This window comes from Myxine glutinosa, chromosome 14, assembly GCF_964187855.1.
Source record: "Myxine glutinosa chromosome 14, kmMyxGlut1.1, whole genome shotgun sequence".
Classification (NCBI taxonomy): domain Eukaryota; kingdom Metazoa; phylum Chordata; class Myxini; order Myxiniformes; family Myxinidae; genus Myxine; species Myxine glutinosa.
This window is the reverse complement of record NC_136274.1, coordinates 20,316,856-20,339,355: the sequence shown is the minus strand read 5'-3', so window position 1 is coordinate 20,339,355 and position 22,500 is coordinate 20,316,856. Positions and strand designations below refer to the sequence as shown.

General features: G+C 52.0%; 1 protein-coding gene across 1 annotated transcript in view; it reads left to right on the top strand.

Moving 5' to 3' along the window:
- Nucleotides 1-22,500, top strand: part of LOC137439218 (multidrug and toxin extrusion protein 1-like) — a 183,650-nt gene that overhangs the window by 124,539 nt on the left and 36,611 nt on the right. The gene's annotated exons all lie outside the window — the stretch shown is intronic.

The following is a 22,500-nucleotide window of genomic DNA, read 5'->3' as shown; positions in this document are numbered from 1 at the left end:
GAGGTCTCTTACATGCTGGTGATCTGGGGAAGACACAACATCATCAGTATCAGGTGGCTCAAACCTATGGCCATAAAACAAAGCATAACGGTCCAAAGGAGGGAGAGCAACTTCCTTTGGGTCAAAGTCGAGATCGTCCGAGGCGATGCTGCTTCCATCGCTACTATCCCTGGACGAATTCGTAAAACAATCAGATTCGGAACTCAGAGTATCTCCACGATTGAGTTCCTCTCCATCCGGGCTTGGGTTTGCAGTTGGGTCCAAATCCCGGACTGGGTCAGTGACGTTTGACTCACTGTGAGCTTGTGAGACATAAAGGTGAGCTCGTGAAACATAAAGAGGCAAGGCCTGCATTGAGACATAAACATCAGTCGGGGGCCCTTGCGAGGGGCCCACATCATCATTGGTATCATCATCAGTAACATTATTCTCAGGTGGCGTAGGCCTGCGGCGTCGGCGGCCCGCAACAGTCATAGCCTTACACATCGAGAAAAAATGCGAGGAATCCCTTAGGAACTCGTTGGCGTCTGCATGCGACATGTTGGGGTCCAGAGTAATCGGCCTCCTGGCAGCCTGAAATGCTCTGAGGTCCGCAACTGTGTAATCAAAATCATTATCGGTAATATCAACAATGGAAGAACAATCTTCGGAAGCGGAGATCTCATTGTCGCGGCCCAGTGACTCGTCCGGGTCGTCGTTCCAGGATCCGCGGTCTGCAGTCACGTCGACGGCCGGTGTGTCATCTGGACCCGCGATCAGCTTATCGATCATCACCATGGCCTTTTCTGTTGTCGTCTTCAGTGTCCATCCTGTGGTAAACTTTCTCACACACGCAAGGACTAAAGCCTTGATTAATACACAACTAACCACGATTCCAAGGACTATTGCCAAGGCGGTCAATACCCACTTTACTATCGTACCTGTCCACCCTTTAAACCAGTCAGTAAGCCACTGGTGGGAGGCTTCTCGATCCATTCGATCCCTTGTCAATATATGAGCACTTTCCCTTAACCTTATAATAGCAGCACTGACCCCCTGTGAAGGATCAGGAATAAAAGTGCAACATCTACCCTCAATTATCCCACATACCCCTCCTCGTTCTGCCAGTAGCATATCTAACGCAACCCTATTTTGCATAACCATGGTACGCAGGTGGACAACCGTGTCCAACATTTCGTCATGTGCTGTAGCGGTGGCGTTGGCCACACTTTCTAAGATTAACGCAATTTTGTCAATGCGGTAACTGCTCATGACCGTCCCAGCCCATGGGAAGAAGAAACTAACGGCTTTCTCCCAATCAGGGCCGTGTAAGGTGGTGGTGCCGTCGTCGTGCCAATAGGTGCTTCGTTGTGTCCTTATGAGTGCAGGGGTATTATGCAAGTGTTGTCGCATTTCCATTTCTGGGAAAACTGATCCTAAATAGCAAATACCTCCCCAATTATCAGGTAAATACGGGTAAGCTTTGTTCCCGCATACAAACATGGTCCCGTGTGGAGCCACTAAATGAGTGGTCATACAAGTGCGAAGGTCTGGGATAGTGTTTGTTCCGTTTTCCCCTTCCCATGCCAACTGGAGGTGTGTGAGGTTATGTAAGGGCGAACTTGTAACATTTACTAACAGCATGTGTTTCCCTTCCCTAGGGTCCGCGAGGAGGGTATCTCTACACACGGATTTGCCTACCATTATTTGGCCCTTTCCTTCTAAGCAGAGGGCCCCCTTTGCCGGCTTAACCCAAACCGGCGCCGGACGTTCCTCAAAGTGTCGGGACTGGATAGGGGGGGAGTACTGGAAAACTCGTTTACACGCGGTTCCGTCAGAACCTTGGCTTGTCAGGGTTGTACTAAGGCATTTGGTATCTAGTGGCTTCGAGCACAAATCATTGAGTGATAGGGGTAACACTACCATTGGTATTCCTGCTGTGCTGGTGCGGGGAAGGTGCATACACATCCAACACCGTGTTCTATTCTGTAATGTGGCCATATGCCGTGCAACCTTCCAGTATGTGTTCTCCTCTGGCTTCCTTCTTACTTCCTGGGCAGGCGGGGTTTTAATGACATAGGCGGCGCAACTAGGTCGTAAGTAGGGTGCAGTTCCATTTGGGATTATCGTGCGAGGGGGCCATATTCCACATTCAAGTATCATTGTTGTATCCGGGCCAATGGGGGTATAATGCAATAAGAGGGTAGTATTCTCAATGCCCTTGCCCCATCGATATCCTGGGGCATATCGACTGTTTATGTCCCCAGTGTATGTTCCATTTTCCACTTTCCTAACCTTAGTCAGGACTAGGCGTGGTCTTGTCATGCATGCCAGTGGTGTCTTATTGTGTACCACTATAGCTTCCACCCATCTTACAGATAACCACTTAAAGCTTGTTTCCAAGTTACAGCAATTCACCGCTATTTTGTCTCCCCAGTGAGCCGTTATATACTTGACGGGGTAGAGGGGAAATGCTGAATAGTTGTCGGGTCCTGGGTACTTGGGGAGGTCCTTTCTTGATAGCTCAAAGTGCAAGAGCCTATCTTTGGCAGGGGGTTTGCGGCAGCTACCCAGAATTCCCATCATCATGACCATCATCGCCGCCCTTAGGAGACTGTAGTGCCCTAGACGGTGCATTGTCTTCAGCAATGTGAGGTGCGGTGTCTTGTGTGGCTTGTGGTGCGGGGATGGACAACTTACAATGGGTGGCGTGGAACCACGAAGGTTTACCCTCGCAGAAGACTGCCGTTGGTGTGACCAGTAGCACCTGGAATGGTCCCTTCCACCGTGGCTCCAAAGCAGCCTTGCGGGTGAAGTGCTTTACGAGCACCCAGTCGCCGGCTTGGAAGTCGTGGATGGCATGGCCTATTGGTTCAGGCAGCGCCTCTCGTACTCGAGCATGGATGCTGCGTGCCACATTGGACAAGCCTATGCAAAATCTCAAAAGCATGTCATCCATTACTGGTAAAGCAAGGGTGGACATGTCCGTTGGTGCTGAAACGGGCAAGCTCATAGGTCGTCCCATTAATATTTCGTGGGGGGAAAGGCCCGTAGTGCGACCCGGGGTGGAACGGATGCTCATCAACGCAAGCGGGAGAGCCTCTGGCCACCGCAAGCCTGTGTCTGCGCAAAGTTTCGCTAGTTTATTCTTTAAAGTCTTATTCGTTCGTTCCACAAGTCCCGATGACTGTGGGTGGTAAACGCAATGGAAGGACTGTTTAACGCCCAACGCCTTCAGGATGCCCTTGACCACCTGCGCCGTGAAATGACCCCCTTGATCTGACGAAATTATCTGGGGAATGCCAAATCTGCACATAAAATCCCGCACAAGGCGCTTCACTACTGTCGGGGCATCGGACTTGACGCATGGGTAAGCTTCGACCCATTTGGTGAACGTATCTACTATTACCAACACATAGCGAAACGACATGCTTGGTTCCAATTCTGTAAAATCGAACTCGATAGTTGCGAACGGCCCACTAGGCGGGGGCCGTCCCCCGTCATGTGCATGTTTCGGCGGCGCCCCTCTATTGTGTTGCTGGCAGACCACGCACGATCGGCACACTTCGGATACAATCCGTGACAGTCCTGGCGCTGCCCAAGTGTAGATTATCTGTCCCATCACCCCCCTTTGGCACACATGACCATTTTGATGCGCCATGCGTGCCAGCCAAGGCAGTAAAGCCTGGGGTGCTATAGGTTTCTCGTCAAGGGTCCATATTTCTCCTGGCCCGAGGCGTATCGCCCCTCGCTTGAGCCAGTCCTCGTGTTCGGCCGTCGGTGCAGCGTTCTGCAAATTTATGATATCGTCCTTAGTTGGTGTGGCGGGTGGTCCCACAGTCGGTATGTCAGCAATCTGTGCGGATGTCTTCTTTGCTCGTGTCACCATCGGCATGTTGCGTTCTATCTGTTGGTTGGCGGCCTTTCCTGCCGCCTCGTCCGCCCTTGCATTGCCCCGGGCAACGTCAGTGTCCGCCCTTTGGTGGCCACGACACTTAATTACCGCGATAGCGCGGGGAAGTAAAATGCTTCGGAGGAGCCCTTCTACCAACGCGCCATTCTTTATTACTGAACCGGCAGATGTGAGAAAACCTCTCATCTTCCAGATGGCCCCTTTATCGTGGACTACGCCGTGAGCGTAGGCCGAATCTGTGTAAATATTGACGGCAAGGCCTTCCGCCAAGCTGCACGCTCTGGTCAGGGCGCACAGCTCCGCCTGCTGTGCGGAAAATGTAGGTGGAGGACGCCCGCTTTCTACCGTTTCGCTATCCGAGCACACGGCGTACCCGGACAACAGGGACCCGTCCCATGCGCGCCTAGCTGATCCATCGACATAATATGTACAGTCGGGGTATTCTAGGGGATTGTCCTTTAAATCCGATCGCACCGTGGAGACTAGCTGCACAACGTCGGCGCACACATGGGGTTCGCCCTCCTCAGGGGTGGGCATCAGTGAGGCTGGGTTGAGTGTCGTGCAACGTTCGATTGTGATGTTGGCTGCAGTGATCAGTGCGGATTCGTATTGCATTAATCTAGTGTTAGACAAATGCTGTGTGCTTCGCTGTAACAACAGCGAAGTGACGCAATGCGGTACCCGTAGCGTTACTGGGTGTCCCATAACGATGTCCGCTGTTCTTTCTACTGCGTACCTGGCTGCTGCCACGGCTTGCAGGCACACCGGAAACCCTCGTTCGACCGGGTCTAACTTTTTACTAAAGTAGGCTACCGGCCGCTCCTTATCCCCATGGGTCTGTGTCAAAACTGACTGGGCGAAACCTCCCACGGCGTGAGTGTAAAGGGTAAATGGTTTCGCATAATCCGGGAGTCCTAATGACGGTGCCGTGACCAACGCCTTTTTCAGCCCGTCAAAACATCGCCTCAATTCCTCCGTCCATACCAATTCGTCCGGGGCGTTTGATTTGGTCGCCTCGTACAGTGGCTTAGCCAGCAGCGCAAAATCAAGTATCCAAGTGCGGCAATATCCCGTCATACCTAGGAAGCGCAGCATTTGCCGTTGCGAGCGAGGGCGAGGCAGCTCCATGATAGCGGTCACCCGTCCAGCATCCAATTCTCGTTTTCCGTGCGAAATGGCATGTCCCAAGTAAGTTACAACCTTCCGCACAAACTGAAGTTTTGGTCTGCCTACTTTGTGGCCTTTGGCCGCCAAGGCCTTTAATAGGGCCATGGAATCCATTTCGCACGCCTCCTTAGAAGGGGAGCAAATCAACAAATCGTCAACGTATTGCAACAACACTGACCCTCCCTTCAATTCCACATCCGCCAGGTCGCGGTGCAGCGCCCGGGAAAACAGAGTGGGGCTATCTGAAAACCCCGGAGGTAGTACTGTCCAAGTATACTGGCGCCCCCTATGGGTGAAAGCGAACAAGTATTGTGACTCAGCCGCGATGGGCACAGAGAAAAATGCAGAACAAAGGTCGATAACTGTGAAGTATGTTGCGTCCGGCGGGATTGACATCATGAGGGTTTCTCCATTTGGAACTAGTGGGTGTATGCCCTGTATCACCTTGTTCACCTCCCTTAAATCCTGTACAAACCTCCATTTGTCCTTCGACGGCTTTTTTACTGGCAAAATTGGTGTATTACATGGGCTGTTAGTTTCCACGATAATTTTCTGTTCCACTAGGGATTGAATTACTGGTGCTATGCCTACGTCGGCCTCAGGTCGTAGCTTATACTGTTTTACGTTTGGCAAGCGCATCCCCGGCTGCACTGCTATCACTAGAGGTTTGGCGTCTCGCATCCGTCCAACCTCATCGTCGCTCTTAGGCCATAAATTGTCTGGCACCTCCGCTAGGAGGTAATCTGACTCACCCGGGTCCGTCAGCACTGCCCTCATGGCATAGGTGCCCTTAGGGGGCAACTCTGCTACTTCGAACACTCCATCCCTCCATTGTGTCTTGAAGTCAATTGAGAACCCTTCGCCATTTTGAAGCCGTTTCAAAGTCCAGCGGCCTCTCTTACACCGATAACCTTGTAAGGGAACTTCTCGTAACCGCCCCACCATCCAACCTACACTTTCCGGCGGCCACCCCTTGGCAGTGGTGAGGGTAACATGGGCGGCCGCTCCTTCGGGGTATTGGGTCAACGCACGCTGACTCGAGGTTAGGACTGCCTCGATTCCTATTCCCTCACGGCCGATCCATATCCGTGATAAGTGTAGAGGCGTGCGCTCGCCCAGCTTTTCCTTAACCTTCTCTCGATAATTCTCGTCCTCGCCCGTTGCATCATAGTACGCAGTGCAATGGGGTGGATTATCCCTTAAGTTTTTTATCGAAATTTGGTGCAGTTGTAGCCAATCTCGCAGAACTGAACTGTCCAAACACACATTATCTATGATATGCGTCCAAGTAGCCAGAGCCTCTTCATCCAAGCGCCACCAATACGCGGTGGGGCCGGGCCGAGACAATGCCATCATCAATAAGTCGCGTTTAGATTCCGCGACGTCTACGAAAACTCCCTCCTCTGTACACGAGATTTGACAGCCCAATCGGCACAACAAGTCCCGTCCCAACAAATTTGTCGGGGCGGTAGTGGTCATCAAGAACGCATGTTTAGCCTCCAGCGGGCCGCATGTTACTCGCACTTCCTCCGAAATAGGAAGCGCTTGGGGTAAGCCCGAAACACCCAGTATTTGAACGTTCCTCGCCGTGGGGCGCAAAGATGGCAATTGCCCCTTGTTAATTGTGCTGCGAGTCGCACCCGTATCGACGAGAAATTCTAATTGTCTTCCCTCCACGTCCAACGTCAAGGTCGGTTCCTCTGCCGGTGTCATGGTCAAGAGAGTACACTCCTTGGGCGACCCGCAAGCGTCCCGTCAATAGGCCCCTCTATTGTATTGGGGCGGAAACCCCTTACGGGCACTTGGGCAATCACGTCTCCAGTGTCCCATTTGCTTGCAATAAAAGCACGGTTCCTGCGGAACCGGTGGTGCGGAGGGCATAGGTCGTCCCTCTACAGCGCCTCTTCCCCCCAGCCGGCGTTCTGGCGGCCCCCACTGTGACTGGTTTACTGGTTGCCATTGCGGCGGACCCCGAGGCAGGGCCCAGTTCCCCCTTGGTCCATTCTGCATCCCACTATTGGGGGGTGTTCCAGGGGTTTGGAGAAGGGGTCTTGGTGGGTACCAATTTTGGGGAGGAGGCCCTTGCACGGTCCAAGTTTGAGGGTTTTGAGGAGGAGGAGGAAGAGGGGGTGGTATTGTCCATTGTTGTTTTATTTCGTCCATATTAATTAGCCCAAAGTCCTCAGCAGTACAACCTTCGCAGTCGTTACCTTCATGGTGGATCCACTCTCCGTTGGGGAATTGGCCCCTATAGAAAGGCAAACCGCTCCTCCCATGGTCCTCATAACCCCGGACAGGCCCCCACTTCTGGCACTGTTCGCGTATGTAGTTCTGACTCTGATCCCCCTTTTTATTTTGATTAAATTGAGCCCGTTTCTCCTGGACAAACATTTGCAATATTTCCTCCTTAATATCCTTCTTCTCCTCTAGGGAGGAGCCCGGGCATTGTTCCAGCTTGTCGCATAATTCGTTGGTTGTCATTCCCTTCCAGCCGAAGAGGACGGACTGTACCTGTTTCTTTAATATCGGCCGAAGCCCCTCGATTAGATATTGATTTACCAATGGTTGGGGTAGCCCTCCCAGCTGCATCGGACCCAGTCCTCCCCAGCACGCGATGGCCTTTTCCAACCTTTCTCGGTAATCTCCAATTGATTCTCCTGGTTTTTGTTTTATGGCCCCGATTTTTCCCCAATCCGGACCTCCTGCTGGCAACAGCGCCAGCGCGATGGCATCTAGCAGCCGGACCTTCAGTTCCTCCCATTGCGCTAGTGTTATCTGGTTTGCACCTGCTGCCCTTGGATTGACCATCGGCCACTGTGCTCTTTGTCTAGCCCTTTCCCATACTTTGGGTGGGAGCACGGATACTCCCATATGAGTTATGTCTCGATAGTCGCACTCACCAGCTAAAAACCAATTCGACATGGTTGGCACTATCTGCCGTGGGTCCTCAATAAGCAAATGTTGAATCCTTTCCCGCATTACTGTTAAAGAGGATTCTTTCCATGGTACCCTTTCTCGAACCCCCTGACCTTGAGCATTAACTCCAATAATTTGTACGGGGCACAATGTTTTCCTTCCCTTTATTTCCTGACATTCCAATGGGGTAGTTTGTGAGGTCTCTTTCCCATTACAGCCTACCAGTGAGGGGTATAACCCATCCTGACCTATCGGTGGCGGGAACCCTGCGATGTCGGTCCCGTCATCTATCCCGTTAGCCCCGAGTTGTGCAAACGGACTTCCCTGGCTCAGGTGGTTCTGGGGTATCTGGGGCGCGATGGTAGCGGGGTTGCAGGGAGGTGGTGGCGGGAGCGCAGAAAGGATAGGTGGTGCCTGAAACCCCGGGACAGGGCTTAGGTCTGGGGCTGGGGAGGGTAGATTGGTCACTACTTCCCTTACCGCAGGGTCTGGGTTTTCAACGAGCGACATCAGTCGCGCGTTGGCCTGCCTCTCTAATTCCTTAATCGCTTCATCCTGCATTTTATTCGCCTGTTTCCTCAGACCCTTGAGTTTTGTTACCTCACCGGCCAAGCTGGCCTGTTTCGACTTTGCGTGTCGCTTCATCGCTTCTTCCTTCCACCAACCAAAGACTTTCCAATAGTCAGGCGGGAAGTGTTTCGTGGCCTGTTCCAACTTTTCTAATGCCTCATACAACACGTCCAATTTTTCCAGCGCAAAAGACCCTCCTTCGGGCCACGGTTCACCTAAATCCTTAGTCAGCGCAACCCATGACTTCCCTGGTCTCGCAGCATCATAGCCATACCTCCGAAACATGAAAAATGCTGGGGTATTTCTAAGCGGTTCACCTGCCTTTACAGTCTTATTACCCATCCTGTTCCCCATCCTAGGAAAATTTAGTTTACCGACGTAGCCTTGTACCCGTGAGGATCGCCCGCCTCGCGGTACAGCCGTCTACCTAACTCTGAGAGACCCGTAGCCTTGTACCCGTGAGGTTCGCCCGCCTCGCGTGGTATGGCCGTCTATGTACTCTCCTGAGAGGTTCGCCCGCCTACTCAGCCGTCTAACCTACCCTTACTATACTCTCCTGGCGTCCTACGCCCTTATAATACTTCTAATCTTACTTATAATTCCAACGTCTCCCGGGTAGGCCTCGGATCGGGACGCCGCCCTTATCCTTACCCTCACAACCCAGAGATCTATTACTCCTTATCCACAGGCGCCCAACATGGGGCGCTCCCCCTTACGTAACGTTACCCTGACGAGTCCATAAACAGTCAGTTGCTCCGGGACCCAAGTGGTCCGTATTTAAATTTAGGTTCGTGGATCAGGTTTGAGCAGGGAACGGAACAAACGGCACCCAAGCAAGAGAGTGGGTTACAATTTGGACTGACCCCCAGGCTATAAAGGAAAAACAAAAGAAAACCACAGCTCACCTGACCCGGATCAATTGCCAGCTGGTCTCACCACTCACTTGCCTGGGACCGCGTCTCGGACTGCACAGACTGATCCCACCGCTGCCACCACTTGTCGGAACTGGATTTAGAACTTGGGACTCAGAAGACTCAGAGAAAGGAGCAACGGATATATTTATTAGAACTCGTTACACAAGCTTGCGGAGAAGCAGAATGTCGCAGGAGGCTCACACAAAATGACCAACACTACAACAAGATGCTCTGAAAATAATTCGATTTAAACTTGCTATATATAAAGAATATAGGGTGTGGTTTTAGCTCACAAGATACAGAGACAGAATGGGCTCATTGGTCCTCCCACCATTAGTCCCATCCTGTTGTTCAGTTAGTTAAAGGAAGTTCATCCAAGGCCACTCATAGGTTAGCTCAGATAAGGAGATGGTCAGCAATATGTGGCAACATGTTTACAACTTTCTGTATAGAGACCTTGGTTGGGAAAGTACAAAAGGAGGGGACACTCATAAATGTGTCAGCCCACAGGATATTGGCAAAGTTATGAAGGAGGCAGAGAGATAGCAGCTGCAACCAAGGCCAGAAAGGGGAACAAGAGATTGTGCCCACACAGGCCAAGGGCTCACAAGCACAGAACTCCTTATTAGGATATTACACATCCTAAATGCACAAGAAAGAACTAAGTATTATAAAAGAGTACAGCAATCAGTCAAAATAAAACATATAATTGGTTATACTTGGTAATTGGTAAAGCAGCAACAATTAACAAAGGGGGAGGGGCATAACAGCTCCCTACATATATATATATATAGAAATATATATATATATATATATAGAAATATATATATATATATATATATATATATATATATATATATATATATATATATATATATATATATATATATATATATATATATAGAAATATATAGAAATATATATATATATAGAAATATATATATATATATATATATATATATATATATATATATATATATATATATATATATATATATATATATATTGTTGCGGATATGGGATTTGCATCCATCCATATCCGCTTGTAAATATTCCCCTATTTCCTCAATACTTCCCAACTATCCCCAATCCCCCATTCCCTAGTCCCATTTTGTGTAAACAACACTCTGTAGACCCGACCTCCCCCTATTTCCCCCATTAAATGTCGTGCCCAGGTTCACCGCATCTCATGTAAGACAACTATAGGACATCTTGCTAGTTATTCTTAGTCTATGTCAGTTAAGGACTCGTTTCCATTAATTCTGACCCTTCGTTGCACCAGAATGTGATTGTATGGCACCGTTAGGAAGTTTAGGACCTCCCAATACCTCCCCGCAGCTCTTCCTCACAGTTCAACAACAACAACAACAACAACAACAACAACAACAACAACGAGCGCAGGAAGTGCGCGTCCTCACTCCGGCTTGGTTGGTAGGGGGTGTTGGGAGGGCACCAGGCCTTCCCAACGAGCCGCCTTCGAAATTGTGCTCGACGGGGTTACCAAATAGGGGCTCCCTGTCAGCTCCTCGTCAAGGGCGGAGCCCGGTAACCCCCGCACCCAATGGAAGCGGCGGACCGGCCCCAGTGGGGCGGAACCAACCAGCCGAGGGCGTGTCACTCCCCGCTGAGCATGCGCAGTGAGAGGGAGGTGACGTCAGATGAGCTTGGAGAAAGAAAGACGTCCCCTCCGAGCGCTGTGAGGCCTCCCCGCATCTTCTGGACCGTGCTTTATCCTGTCCCCGAGCCAAGGTGCACCTTGTGCTATCGACCTACCTGTCCCTTCCTGCCATCAATCCCTGTGTAAGTCTGCCTTGTTCCGTTTGTCTGTGGTCTGTCTGGGATAAGATAAGACGGTAATTAAGTGCCCATCTCTTCTGTGTCTTTACCTCACTGCTTTGTAATCTACCCCTTTTCTCCACCACTGTAATTATACCCTCCTCCGGAGGTCTTGAGAACTGTACCCCTTGCGTCGTTTCCTCTTCCCCAGTCGTCGTGTCCTTTCTATCATTGATTTGGCATAGCGCGATTTGGCCAACGTCTGGGTGAATCGGGTGAGTTGGGGAAGAATCGGGGGAACTGTTAGGTCGCGGCAATACCACCGCTCGGTAAATAACATCTAATCCGCGGACCGTAACAATTGGTGTCAGGAGTGGGATACGGACCCGAAGCGCGCTTAACGCGCTCAAAATTACAAGTCACCGAAATTTGATTTTGTTTTACAAAAAACCCGAATTTTGAAAGTCGCGCTATGGGAGATCAAGACGGCTGGGTTCCGGTAGAGGAGAGTGAGGCAGGGTCGATCCAGGACCAAATTGAGGGACATGAGGAGAGCGAAGCAGTGAGGGCGGTAGGTTCGCAAAATGGCGTCCTCGCGCACGAGGTTACGGGTGCGCAAAATGGCGCCTCGCACATGGCTGCGGCGACCGCGCCCGCGACCGTAGCCGCGCCGCTGGTGGATTCAAACCTTTTTTTCCTGCAAATGAGGGCCCTTATGGGACAAATGGGAGACCAAATTGGAGGTTTGAAAAACAGTATAGAGGCTCAGAGTGAGCAAATGGGGTTAATGAGGGCTGATAGTGAGCGATTGGGAGGCGAAATGGGGAACCGGATGGATGCTCAGAGTGAGCAAATAAGGGCTCAGAGTGAGCAATTGGGGGTAATGGGGGGCGAAATGGGGGGCAAAATGGGAGAAATGGGGGAACGGCTAGAAGCTAAATTAGAGGGGTTAGACAATGGGATAGAAGGGGTGAAACATGGGTTAAAGGGGGTAGAAAACAGAATGGCCGCTCAAGAGAATCAAATAGAAGGGGTGAAACATGGGTTAACGGGGGTAGAAAACAGAATGGCCGCTCAAGAGAATCAAATGGAAGGGATGAAAAAGCGGTTAGAGGGGTTAGAAAACAGTATGGAAGGCAAATTGAGGGACATGAGGGACCAAGCGGAAAGGGAAGTTAAACAAATGGGGCAGAAGATAGAGGGGGTCAGAATGGGGGTAGAAACTAAATTGGATGCTCACAGGGAGGAAATGGAGCAGATGAGGGTGGCATCTGGGCAGGAGATGCAAGTGATGGGAGAGATCAGAAGAGGTGTGAGTGAGGAGGTCGGAGGAGTGCGCGAGGAGGTGAGGCACTGTAAGGAGCGCATGGAGAAGGAGGTGAGAAAGGGGACTGTAAAATTGCAAGGTGGTATAGAGGAGTTGACGCTGGGAGTAGAACAGCTGACAGTGGGACAAAAGGAGTTGGGGGACCAGGTAAAGAAGAACACAGCGGTAATAGAGGGTTTAAAATCAACACAGAAGGAGATGAAAAAGGACGTAGGGGTAATTAAAAAAGAGTGTCAGACGGTACATGAGGACCTGACGAGGAAAATGAACAAGGTGGTAGAGGTGATGGAGGTTAAAGAGCGGGAGGTGCGGGAGCACATATAAAAAAATAAGGTGGAGTTAGAGGAAGAACTTAAGGGGGCGCACGAGGAGATGAAGGAGGTGAAGCAGAAATTAGAAGAAGTGGAAGAAGGGGTGAGCGAAATTAAGAAGCGACGGAGAGAGGATAAGAAAGAGATAAAAGAGGAAGTAAAAGAATTGGTCCAAAGTCTGTGTTCGGATCGTGATGATGTGCTCATTAACCGGATGAGGGATTCACAGGTGATGGAGGAGAAGCGAAGAGAAAGAGGACCCGGTGTAAGTGGTGACCAATATGGTCGTGCGTGTGATGCGCCAGGTGATTTAATAAGCTTGGGGGTCGAGATGGACCCGGATGTTCGTGAGAGGCCAAGAGTGAGGTGTATGGCTGGTCCGGAGTGTATGGAACGAGGGTGCGAGCGAGAGGGTCCGGTGATGGGAGAGGTGCGAGGTGTGAGTGAGCAAGGTTGTGGTGGTATGGAATGGGTAGCGGGTTGCGGAAGCGTGACCCATGCATCGACACCAACAGGGGTAGTTTTTAGAGGGACAGGGGAGGCACGGGAGCCCCTTGGGGGTAATGTACTGTGGGGGCCCGGCCGGTTCGGCCCCGCGCTGACCCCGCAAGGGGCGACGCATGGGGTCCGGCAGGCGGGCAACGACTCACATACGAGGTGGTCCCACAAGGTCCCACTCGCGCCGTATGACGGTGGGTAAGGGTGGCATCCCTGCCACCCTTCCCATGATTGGGGCAAATGCGCTATAGATTATGGGGTGTATGGCAGTGAAAACTAGCCCGGGTGGGTTAGGTTATATTGATAGGGACTAGAGGTGACTATGGGTGACAAGATTTAAGTAAGAGACTTGGTACCTGTAGTGGGAACGTAGTAGCTTAGTGTTTGATAATGACGTGGGAGCGCTGAGTGTAAGGGAAGACGGAGGAGCGCGAGTTTTAGAAGGGAGTAGACAGAGCAGATGATGCAGTGTGAATGGAAGTGCTGGTGAGCAGCTTCAAATGAGGCATCGGTGAGGCAATGCTCCGAGGTGTGTGTGAGTGTACAAGTGATGAATGAGCGAGCATTGCGGATGAGTGTCATGGTGAGTAGTGAGTGTTGTGGATCAGCGCGAATGCGCTTGGGGGAGAGAAGGGTGCAGGCGGCACCAAGTATGAGAGCACAGGTGTGCAAGTACAACAACAACAACAACAACAACAACATGCATTTTATGCCATTTTCCCTGCTAGAGTGGGGGTTAGCCTTGCGGTCCCCATGACAATCTTCTCCATTTTGCCCTATTTTCTGCATCTCTCCTTGTTAACCCCCTTGCCCGCATTTCTTCTTCCACCATCTTTAGCCAAGTCTTTCTCGGTCTTCCCCGTCCTCTACTTCCTTCTACATCAATTTCCATCACTCTTCTCAACCAGTCACTTTCATATGTGTGCAAGTACAGGTGTGTGGAATATATGGAGCAGAGAATGAGTGGTGTGGAGAGAGTTGGAGTAAGTGGTACGGAGTGGTGTGCATGGTGCGAAGGTGTGGATGGGTGAAGAGTGGACCCCCATCACGGATACCCGGGGCGGGTAGTGTAAGTGTTAGGTAGAGGGTGTTGTGAAATCAAGATACAACATCAACCCATAAAGTAGGTTTAATCGAAATTCGTTCTCAACAGCATCTAGAGAGAAACCAATAAACATTGTATTAATATTACATACAGGTGAATACAGGTGCGGACAGGTGGTATGACTATAAAAGAGCTTATGATACATATAGCAGAATCGTTACCTTTCTATGGAAGCCCAGAGTAGCTCTAGAGTTACATTGCGGTGATGGATCTACATCTCCTGTCCGCGCTGATATATATAGGAACCGCGAAAGGGTCGCGTAGCGGCCATGAGGTGAACAACATCAGTGTCGAACTTGGATGACGATTTCATCACATTCTCCCCGCGCTTAGATCCGAACTAGGCGGTGAAGAACAGCAGACACATACAGAGGGATACATAGGAATGCAAAGAACGAATTACATCGGAAAGATGTCACTGCCGGTCGAACGTCCAAGGGGCCATCAATCCCGATGGCAGGGATACTGCATTTCAGCCTGTTAGCCTGGTTAGCGTTCAATCCCCAGCTAGAGATGTATCGTGGAGGAAGTCCCAATCAAGAAGATATCAAACCGAGCAAGCAGTGTTCATCCCAGGGAGAAGACGATGAGCCCGTGGGTAGCAGTAGTCTTACAGTGGGGTTGTCTGATAAGCTAAGGTGTACCTCGTTGAACACTCATTACATAAGGTGTGCCTTGACGAAGAGCGACTGTCCATTCGTCGCAATGCAACACATTTCAGGAAGAGGTGTCGATGTGGAAGATGTGTAAATCAGTAAGCCTTAACAGTAAGTAAGATTACATGACAGGAGGCCACTACAGTAAGACCATTACAGCAGGTCTGTACCTGCCTTGGCTCCCAAGGGTAGATACGCATTACAAGCTCATGTTGCGGCACGCGAATCTACCGTTGGCAGCGATCGCACGAGACACGAGCGGCCTCTGGAGGCTGCCTGGACGACCGGCATGGCTGATTACGACGACGCACAAAACGACCGAAACGCGCCTCTCCAGCGAAGCGCGCAGGACCTCCCTGGGATGCATATGGCAAGCTTGTCCAGCTGTACAGCGCGCGCGCGGAGGATCGGAGAAGATCGGCAGACCGAGAGAGTCCCGGCTGGACAAACCATGTTTGTCCCAGCGTCGTCCCGGATGGATGGTCTAGATGTCGAGATGATTGTCATGCTAGATGTCCCGGATGGATTGGCCATCCCTGGGTGTCCGACCGATCCATCCATTTAACGCCATCGTTGCATGGCACGGACCCAGCCGGACCGTGGATGGATCGACCATCCACGGACGCAATGGCACAGAGACCCAAAGACAGCCATCACCCCGGATGGACTGTCCATCCACGGATGTCCGACCAACCATCCATTCAACACCTTCATGGAATGGCTCGGATCGACCATCCATGGACTCAAAGTCTCGCTCAAAGACACAAAGGCATCCATGGACGCCATCCTGGGCCCCCCACAAGGGGTCGCAACAATAACCGCCTGGGCCCCCACAAGGGGCGGGTGGCCCGATCACAGGGAGGGCCATGTCGAGAAAAGGTCGCAGACGCGCCTTACCCGGAGCGACAGAGCCATGGGTCACGGTGTACCCCAGAAAATCTACCTATCGTGCGTCGGGAGTATGTGCACATATCCACGTGCATAGTTAAGTGAGACCACCGCGACCTCAAGGAAGCGCTGCAGAGTAGCATCATGGTCATATCCCCTGGACATACCAGCGCGACCTCAAGGAAGCGCTGCAGATTAGCATCATGGTCATATCCCTTGGTCCACAAGCTGCAAGATCGAATCGAGGTAGACGAAACATCGGCTAAGGCTCCCGAAGGCAGGCTCCCGAAGGCTCCCGATCCCACCCCCTCCCCCCCCCCCCCCACCGAGGTTGCTGCAGCGCGCTGCATACCGAAGACAGACGACCTTCACAGTCTGGGTCAGGCTGAGGCACAGTCAGTCTGGGGCAGAGTGAAAATGGAATCAGACGAGGCGTCTCGCAGTCTCGAAATGTACGAGCCAAGAGCTCTGTCCGATAACAACGAGCCCAGAGTCAAGGGCGAGCAGGCAGTACGGTGCCCCGTTACATGCGCAGGTGACAAGGGAGTCGGGCGCGACGCTCAATGTCACCATTTCACGAGGTCACCGTGTACTCCCTAGACGGCGCTGGCGCGCGACCCTGAGGTAGCGCCGCGTTACGTTGTTTACGTCGTGTACGTAAAGGACATTTGGTACGTAGTTACCAAGGTACATGGAAAGGTAAACGAATCCCCGATGAGATCGCGGGAAGCACACAATTACGTTAATGACGCTGTAAAGCGAACGCGTGAATGACGCTGTATGTTTACGTCGTGTACGTAAAGGACATTTGGTACGTAGTTACCAAGGTACATGGAAAGGTAAACGAATCCCCGATGAGATCGCGGGAAGCACACAATTACGTTAATGACGCTGTAAAGCGAACGCGTGAATGACGCTGTAAAGCGAACGCGTGATATAGTCGATGACGTCATCGATGAGGTCGGGCGAGTTCGACGGCGAGTTCTAGCTGAGCGGTATCCCCAGACGGAGTAAAGTAGCACTCCGAAATCTAGCGTCTCGCGTCCATTGGCAGCAGCATTCGAGCGAGCTCGAGATCGGCATACGGCATACGAACCCGGCCGACGGTGAAAGTAATATCTAGGGCGCACCGCATACGAGGGAAACCGAAAGTTGAGCTCGGCCTGTTGATCCAGCGCGGGTGAGCCCGCCGAGTCGAGGGGCGAGCACGCCGAGTCGAGATGGCGAGCATGCTTGGCAGCGATAGACTGCGCGACCTGAAGCAGCGTCTCATTTGTTTGGCTGTCGGGTCTAAGGAGCGAATACATATCACACCCCGAAGTAGCGTCTCGTGTTCGGGTCAGAGGATCGAATACATATAACGCCCTGAAGTAGCATCTCATTTGAGGTGCATTGAGCATGAAGGATGAAGAGGAGGCCATTTGGTCCGTCAAGCCTGCTCTACACCAACACCACATTAACACAATCCAACAGTTTATCAAATTAAATGAATTGGGTGAAACGCGGGGTGTGGAAAAGGAATGAAAGCAGTCAGTGTACAAAGGTCGCGGTGTTTTAACGAATACGCCGTTTGAAGATCGGGAACAACAAATCAGGTAAAACAAATGACGAAGAAGAACGATCATCTTATAGAATACACATGGCAGCCAGGTATACGATCAACCATCATAAGCATAAGCCCGAGTGTCGTGAAAGGCTATGAAGGTCCCGCTCGACGTCCATAGAAACTCATCCGTGCTGCGACGAGTCCTCGCATGGGCCCAAGCGAGCCTCCATTGAGGCGATTCCGGGCAGCGGAGTTCGCCGGCCCCGTGGAGTAGCCACATGTAGGTGGGATGTCGACGGCCGCGATCAGAATCGCCGGCCTCACAGAGTAGGGCCTGCGAGAGGAATCGCATGCGAAGGGGTCCATCCAGCGACGATGCGGCGCGCGCAACTGGCGCGTCGTGCATAGTAGGGATTCCATCCAGCGACGGTGCGGCGCGTGATTCGCGCGTAAGAGGGGTTCCGACGAGCAGCGATAGGAATCGCCGGCGACGCAGAGAGGGCCCGTGATGGGTGCAGCGCGCACGATTCGCATGGAGGAGGTGATTCCACCGAGTAACGAGTGGTCGGAGTGTGCCGGTCGTGGCGACGTGATTCCGACGAGCAGTGCGCGATTCGCTCGGCAGTGTGCGATTCGCGCGGCAGTGCGCGATTCGCGCGGAGGAGATGGGCCACCGAGTAGCGAGTGGTCGGAGTGAGCCGGTCGTGACGGCGTGATTCCGACGAGCAGTGCGCGATTCGCGCGGCAGTGCGCGATTCGCGAGGAGGAGATGGGCCACCGAGTAGCGAGTGGTCGGAGTGAGCCGGTCGTGACGGCGTGATTCCGACGAGCAGTGCGCGATTCGCGCAGAGGAGATGGTTCCATGGTTCCGAGTAGCGAGTGGTCGGAGTGTGCCGGCCGTGTGGAGGCATGGCCGACATGGGAGTCATGATCACTCGCGTGGGAATCTCCGAGTAGCGAGTTCCGAGTGGTTCCGAGTAGCGAGTGGTCGGAGTGTGCCGGCCGTGTGGAGGCATGGCCGACAAGGGAGTCGTGATCACTCGCGTGGGAAGCTCATCTCGGGCCGAGGCACGCAAATCTAGGATGATTCTCTCGGACGGAGCCGTTAGCGTTTAGAGCAACCGAGGCGAGATTCGTACCTTCGGCTCCAAGCGGGTCCGTTGTTCCGACGGGGTTGCGGCCCAGGTCATTTCCCAGTGGCCTCCTTCAGCAGGCACCGTGCCGGAGTCCGTCATGCCTGCTCCGGCTTTCGGGCCTCGGGAGAGCTGTTTGCGTTTTGACGACGCGGTCCCGCAAAAAGGCTTGCGAGGTCCCCACTGCATCCGGCCCTTTTTGGAGGCAGACCGGTGGCGAGAGTAGTCGGAGCTCCGTAGCTGGCGCCAGCTCGACGGGTCCTCCGCTGGGCATTCTTCTCCGAGGCGAGCATTGCAGGAGCGATGTCAGGAGAGGAATTTCGATTAAGTGTTGTGAAATCAAGATACAACATCAACCCATAAAGTAGGTTTAATCGAAATTCGTTCTCAACAGCATCTAGAGAGAAACCAATAAACATTGTATTAATATTACATACAGGTGAATACAGGTGCGGACAGGTGGTATGACTATAAAAGAGCTTATGATACATATAGCAGAATCGTTACCTTTCTATGGAAGCCCAGAGTAGCTCTAGAGTTACATTGCGGTGATGGATCTACATCTCCTGTCCGCGCTGATATATATAGGAACCGCGAAAGGGTCGCGTAGCGGCCATGAGGTGAACAACATCAGTGTCGAACTTGGATGACGATTTCATCACAGAGGGTATAGGTAAATTGTGGTTGGATATTGGCATCTGTGGTGCGGGTGGAAGAATGGTGCTTGGATGGGTGCATTAGTGTTGTGGAAATGGCTGGGCGTGTAGCCTGTTAGTGTGTGTAGTTGGTTTGGGCACTCCACCACTGTGAGGATGTCGGCCAGGTGAGGCCGCAGGTGGGCTCTGGGAGCCGGTAGTTGTGGATGGGGCCCGAGGATCCGGAGGACGGACCCGGGTAGCCCAGTGCCAGAGGGCACCGAGGGGTGACAGAGCCAGGAGGGGCCTTCCCCAGTTAGTTAGGTTAGGGTGAGGAGCTAGGTAAGCTCGGGTGGCAACTGCAGTGGTGGAGGTGTGCAGGTGGGTAGACCTGCTGGGAGAGCTACACGTCGCAGCCCAGAAATTGTGCAAGGGCACCGGGAGATGAATCGGGGGAGTGAGACCCCAAATTGAGAAGCACCACAGTTTGGTCAATGGGAATTGGTTTTTAGAACCCATAGTGTAAGTTGGCCAATGCATTGGCAGGGAAAGCCCCCGGGTAATGTAAAGTTGTTAAAGTCATTTAGGAAATAGTTAGGATTGATGAACCTGTCGCACCATACGCAGCCACTTACCTGAGGTGATGCTGATGACTCTCCACACCTGTGTTTTCTTTGTTTTGTGTTGCAGGAAAGGAGAATTGCTGTTTGGATTTGTGAGACGCATCACGACGTGGATGAGACATTGGGGTGATTCCATCTCTCCCTCCTTAGGAGGGACTGATGATGAGTTGGAGATGGCAGATTTTGATGAGAGTTGGAAATGGCAAATTTGATTGGTTAGGAGGGAGAGAAGACGAATTTGGTTTATGGGAGGAACGGGGAAGACAGTAGGGACGTTGTTGATGTGTAAAGTAGATGTTTATGGGTAGTGTTGTGTTTTGTGGATACAGTAAGGGGTAAGGGAGGGGCAATGTAGGTTACCTGGTTGGGGGGGGGGGCGTACGGTAGGAACGTACCTGTCTCACCTGGTTCCCATGTGCCCCCAGTGTGCATTACCTTGTATTGCGTGCACTTGTGCGCCCTTACCACCTTACTCACTTGTCTTCTTTTGTCTCCCACCTCCGAGGATCTGGCTTTGGGGCAGAGAGAGAGGAGAGAGAGGTGCTGGCTCCGCAGTTGTGGGCCTGTACTTCCGCTGCTTGCTGCCTGGATCGATACACCATATGGACCGCAATTTTTGTGGCCGCCCACAATGGACCGCAGTTCTTTTGCGGTCAAGCACCACCCGTGGATGGACCTCTGGGTCAACGTGGCACCTATGCCATACAGGTGAACCACTTTTAGTTGGCCCCCCTGACGGCCACAATTCAGAAATGGACGCGGTTGGCGCCTTTCTTTATTTCTAAAGAAGCCAGAAGGCCAAGTGCACTCCATGAAGGCAAGACCAGCGGCAGAACATCGGCCGGCTGCGACACCACCGGTGACTATGGACACTTAATTGTGCATTTTTATGAACACTTTATTGGTGCACCGGATGGTACTGACTGTGCGTAATGGGGTGGTGCTTTTGGTGCTTGGACGGGGTGCTCTGCACATTATTAAAGGCCGTAGGGCCACAGGGCACTCGTGGGTTGGTGTATCGATGCTGGCATGCGTTCTCTCCCTATGCATAACATCTGCATGTGTTCCTCAAAGAACAGGTCCTGGATCGTAGTGTAAATATCAGTGTTGTATAAATAATGCTCCCTACCGGCTGTATGTTTAGTTTGTGGATGCTTTCCGCGATTCGGTTATCCTGTGGGTGTGTTTCTGTTAGGAGAAGGGTGCAACGTCGCAGGGGGACATATTTACTCATTTGTGAACATCTGTAAAACTGTCGCACTCAGGGTTGAGTTAATAGTAGAGGGAACTACATCTGAGTGCCACACTAAAGTAGGTAAAAATTTATCGGGTCGGGCCGCCCCGAGGTAGAGAAGGGTGCAGTGTTGCGGATATGGGATTTGCATCCATCCATATCCGCTTGTAAATATTCCCCTATTTCCTCAATACTTCCCAACTATCCCCAATCCCCCATTCCCTAGTCCCATTTTCTGTAAACAACACTCTGTAGACCCGACCTCCCCCTATTTCCCCCATTAAATGTCGTGCCCAGGTTCACCGCATCTCATGTAAGACAACTATAGGACATCTTGCTAGTTATTCTTAGTCTATGTCAGTTAAGGACTCGTTTCCATTAATTCTGACCCTTCGTTGCACCAGAATGTGATTGTATGGCACCATTAGGAAGTTTAGGACCTCCCAATACCTCCCCGCAGCTCTTCCTCACAGTTCAACAACAACAACAACGAGCGCAGGAAGTGCGCGTCCTCACTCCGGCTTGGTTGGTAGGGGGTGTTGGGAGGGCACCAGGCCTTCCCAACGAGCCGCCATCGAACATGTGCTCGACGGGGTTACCAAATAGGGGCTCCCTGTTAGCTCCTCGTCAAGGGCGGAGCCCGGTAACCCCCGCACCCAATGGAAGCGGTGGACCGGCCCCAGTGGGGCGGAACCAACCAGCCGAGGGCGTGTCACTCCCCGCTGAGCATGCGCAGTGAGAGGGAGGTGACGTCAGATGCGCGCTGAGCTTGGAGAAAGAAAGACGTCCCCTCCGAGCGCTGTGAGGCCTCCCCGCATCTTCTGGACCGTGCTTTATCCTGTCCCCGAGCCAAGGTGCACCTTGTGCTATCGACCTACCTGTCCCTTCCTGCCATCAATCCCTGTGTAAGTCTGCCTTGTTCCGTTTGTCTGTGGTCTGTCTGGGATAAGATAAGACGGTAATTAAGTGCCCATCTCTTCTGTGTCTTTACCTCACTGCCTTGTAATCTACCCCTTTTCTCCACCACTGTAATTATACCCTCCTCCGGAGGTCTTGAGAACTGTACCCCTTGCGTCGTTTCCTCTTTCCCAGTCGTCATGTCCTTTCTATCATTGATTTGGCATAGAGCGATTTGGCCAACGTCTGGGTGAATCAGGTGAGTTGGGGAAGAATCGGGGGAACTGTTAGGTCGCGGCAATACCACCGCTCGGTAAATAACATCTAATCCGCGGACCGTAACAATATATATATATATATATATATATATACATACACACACACACACACACACACACACACACACACACAC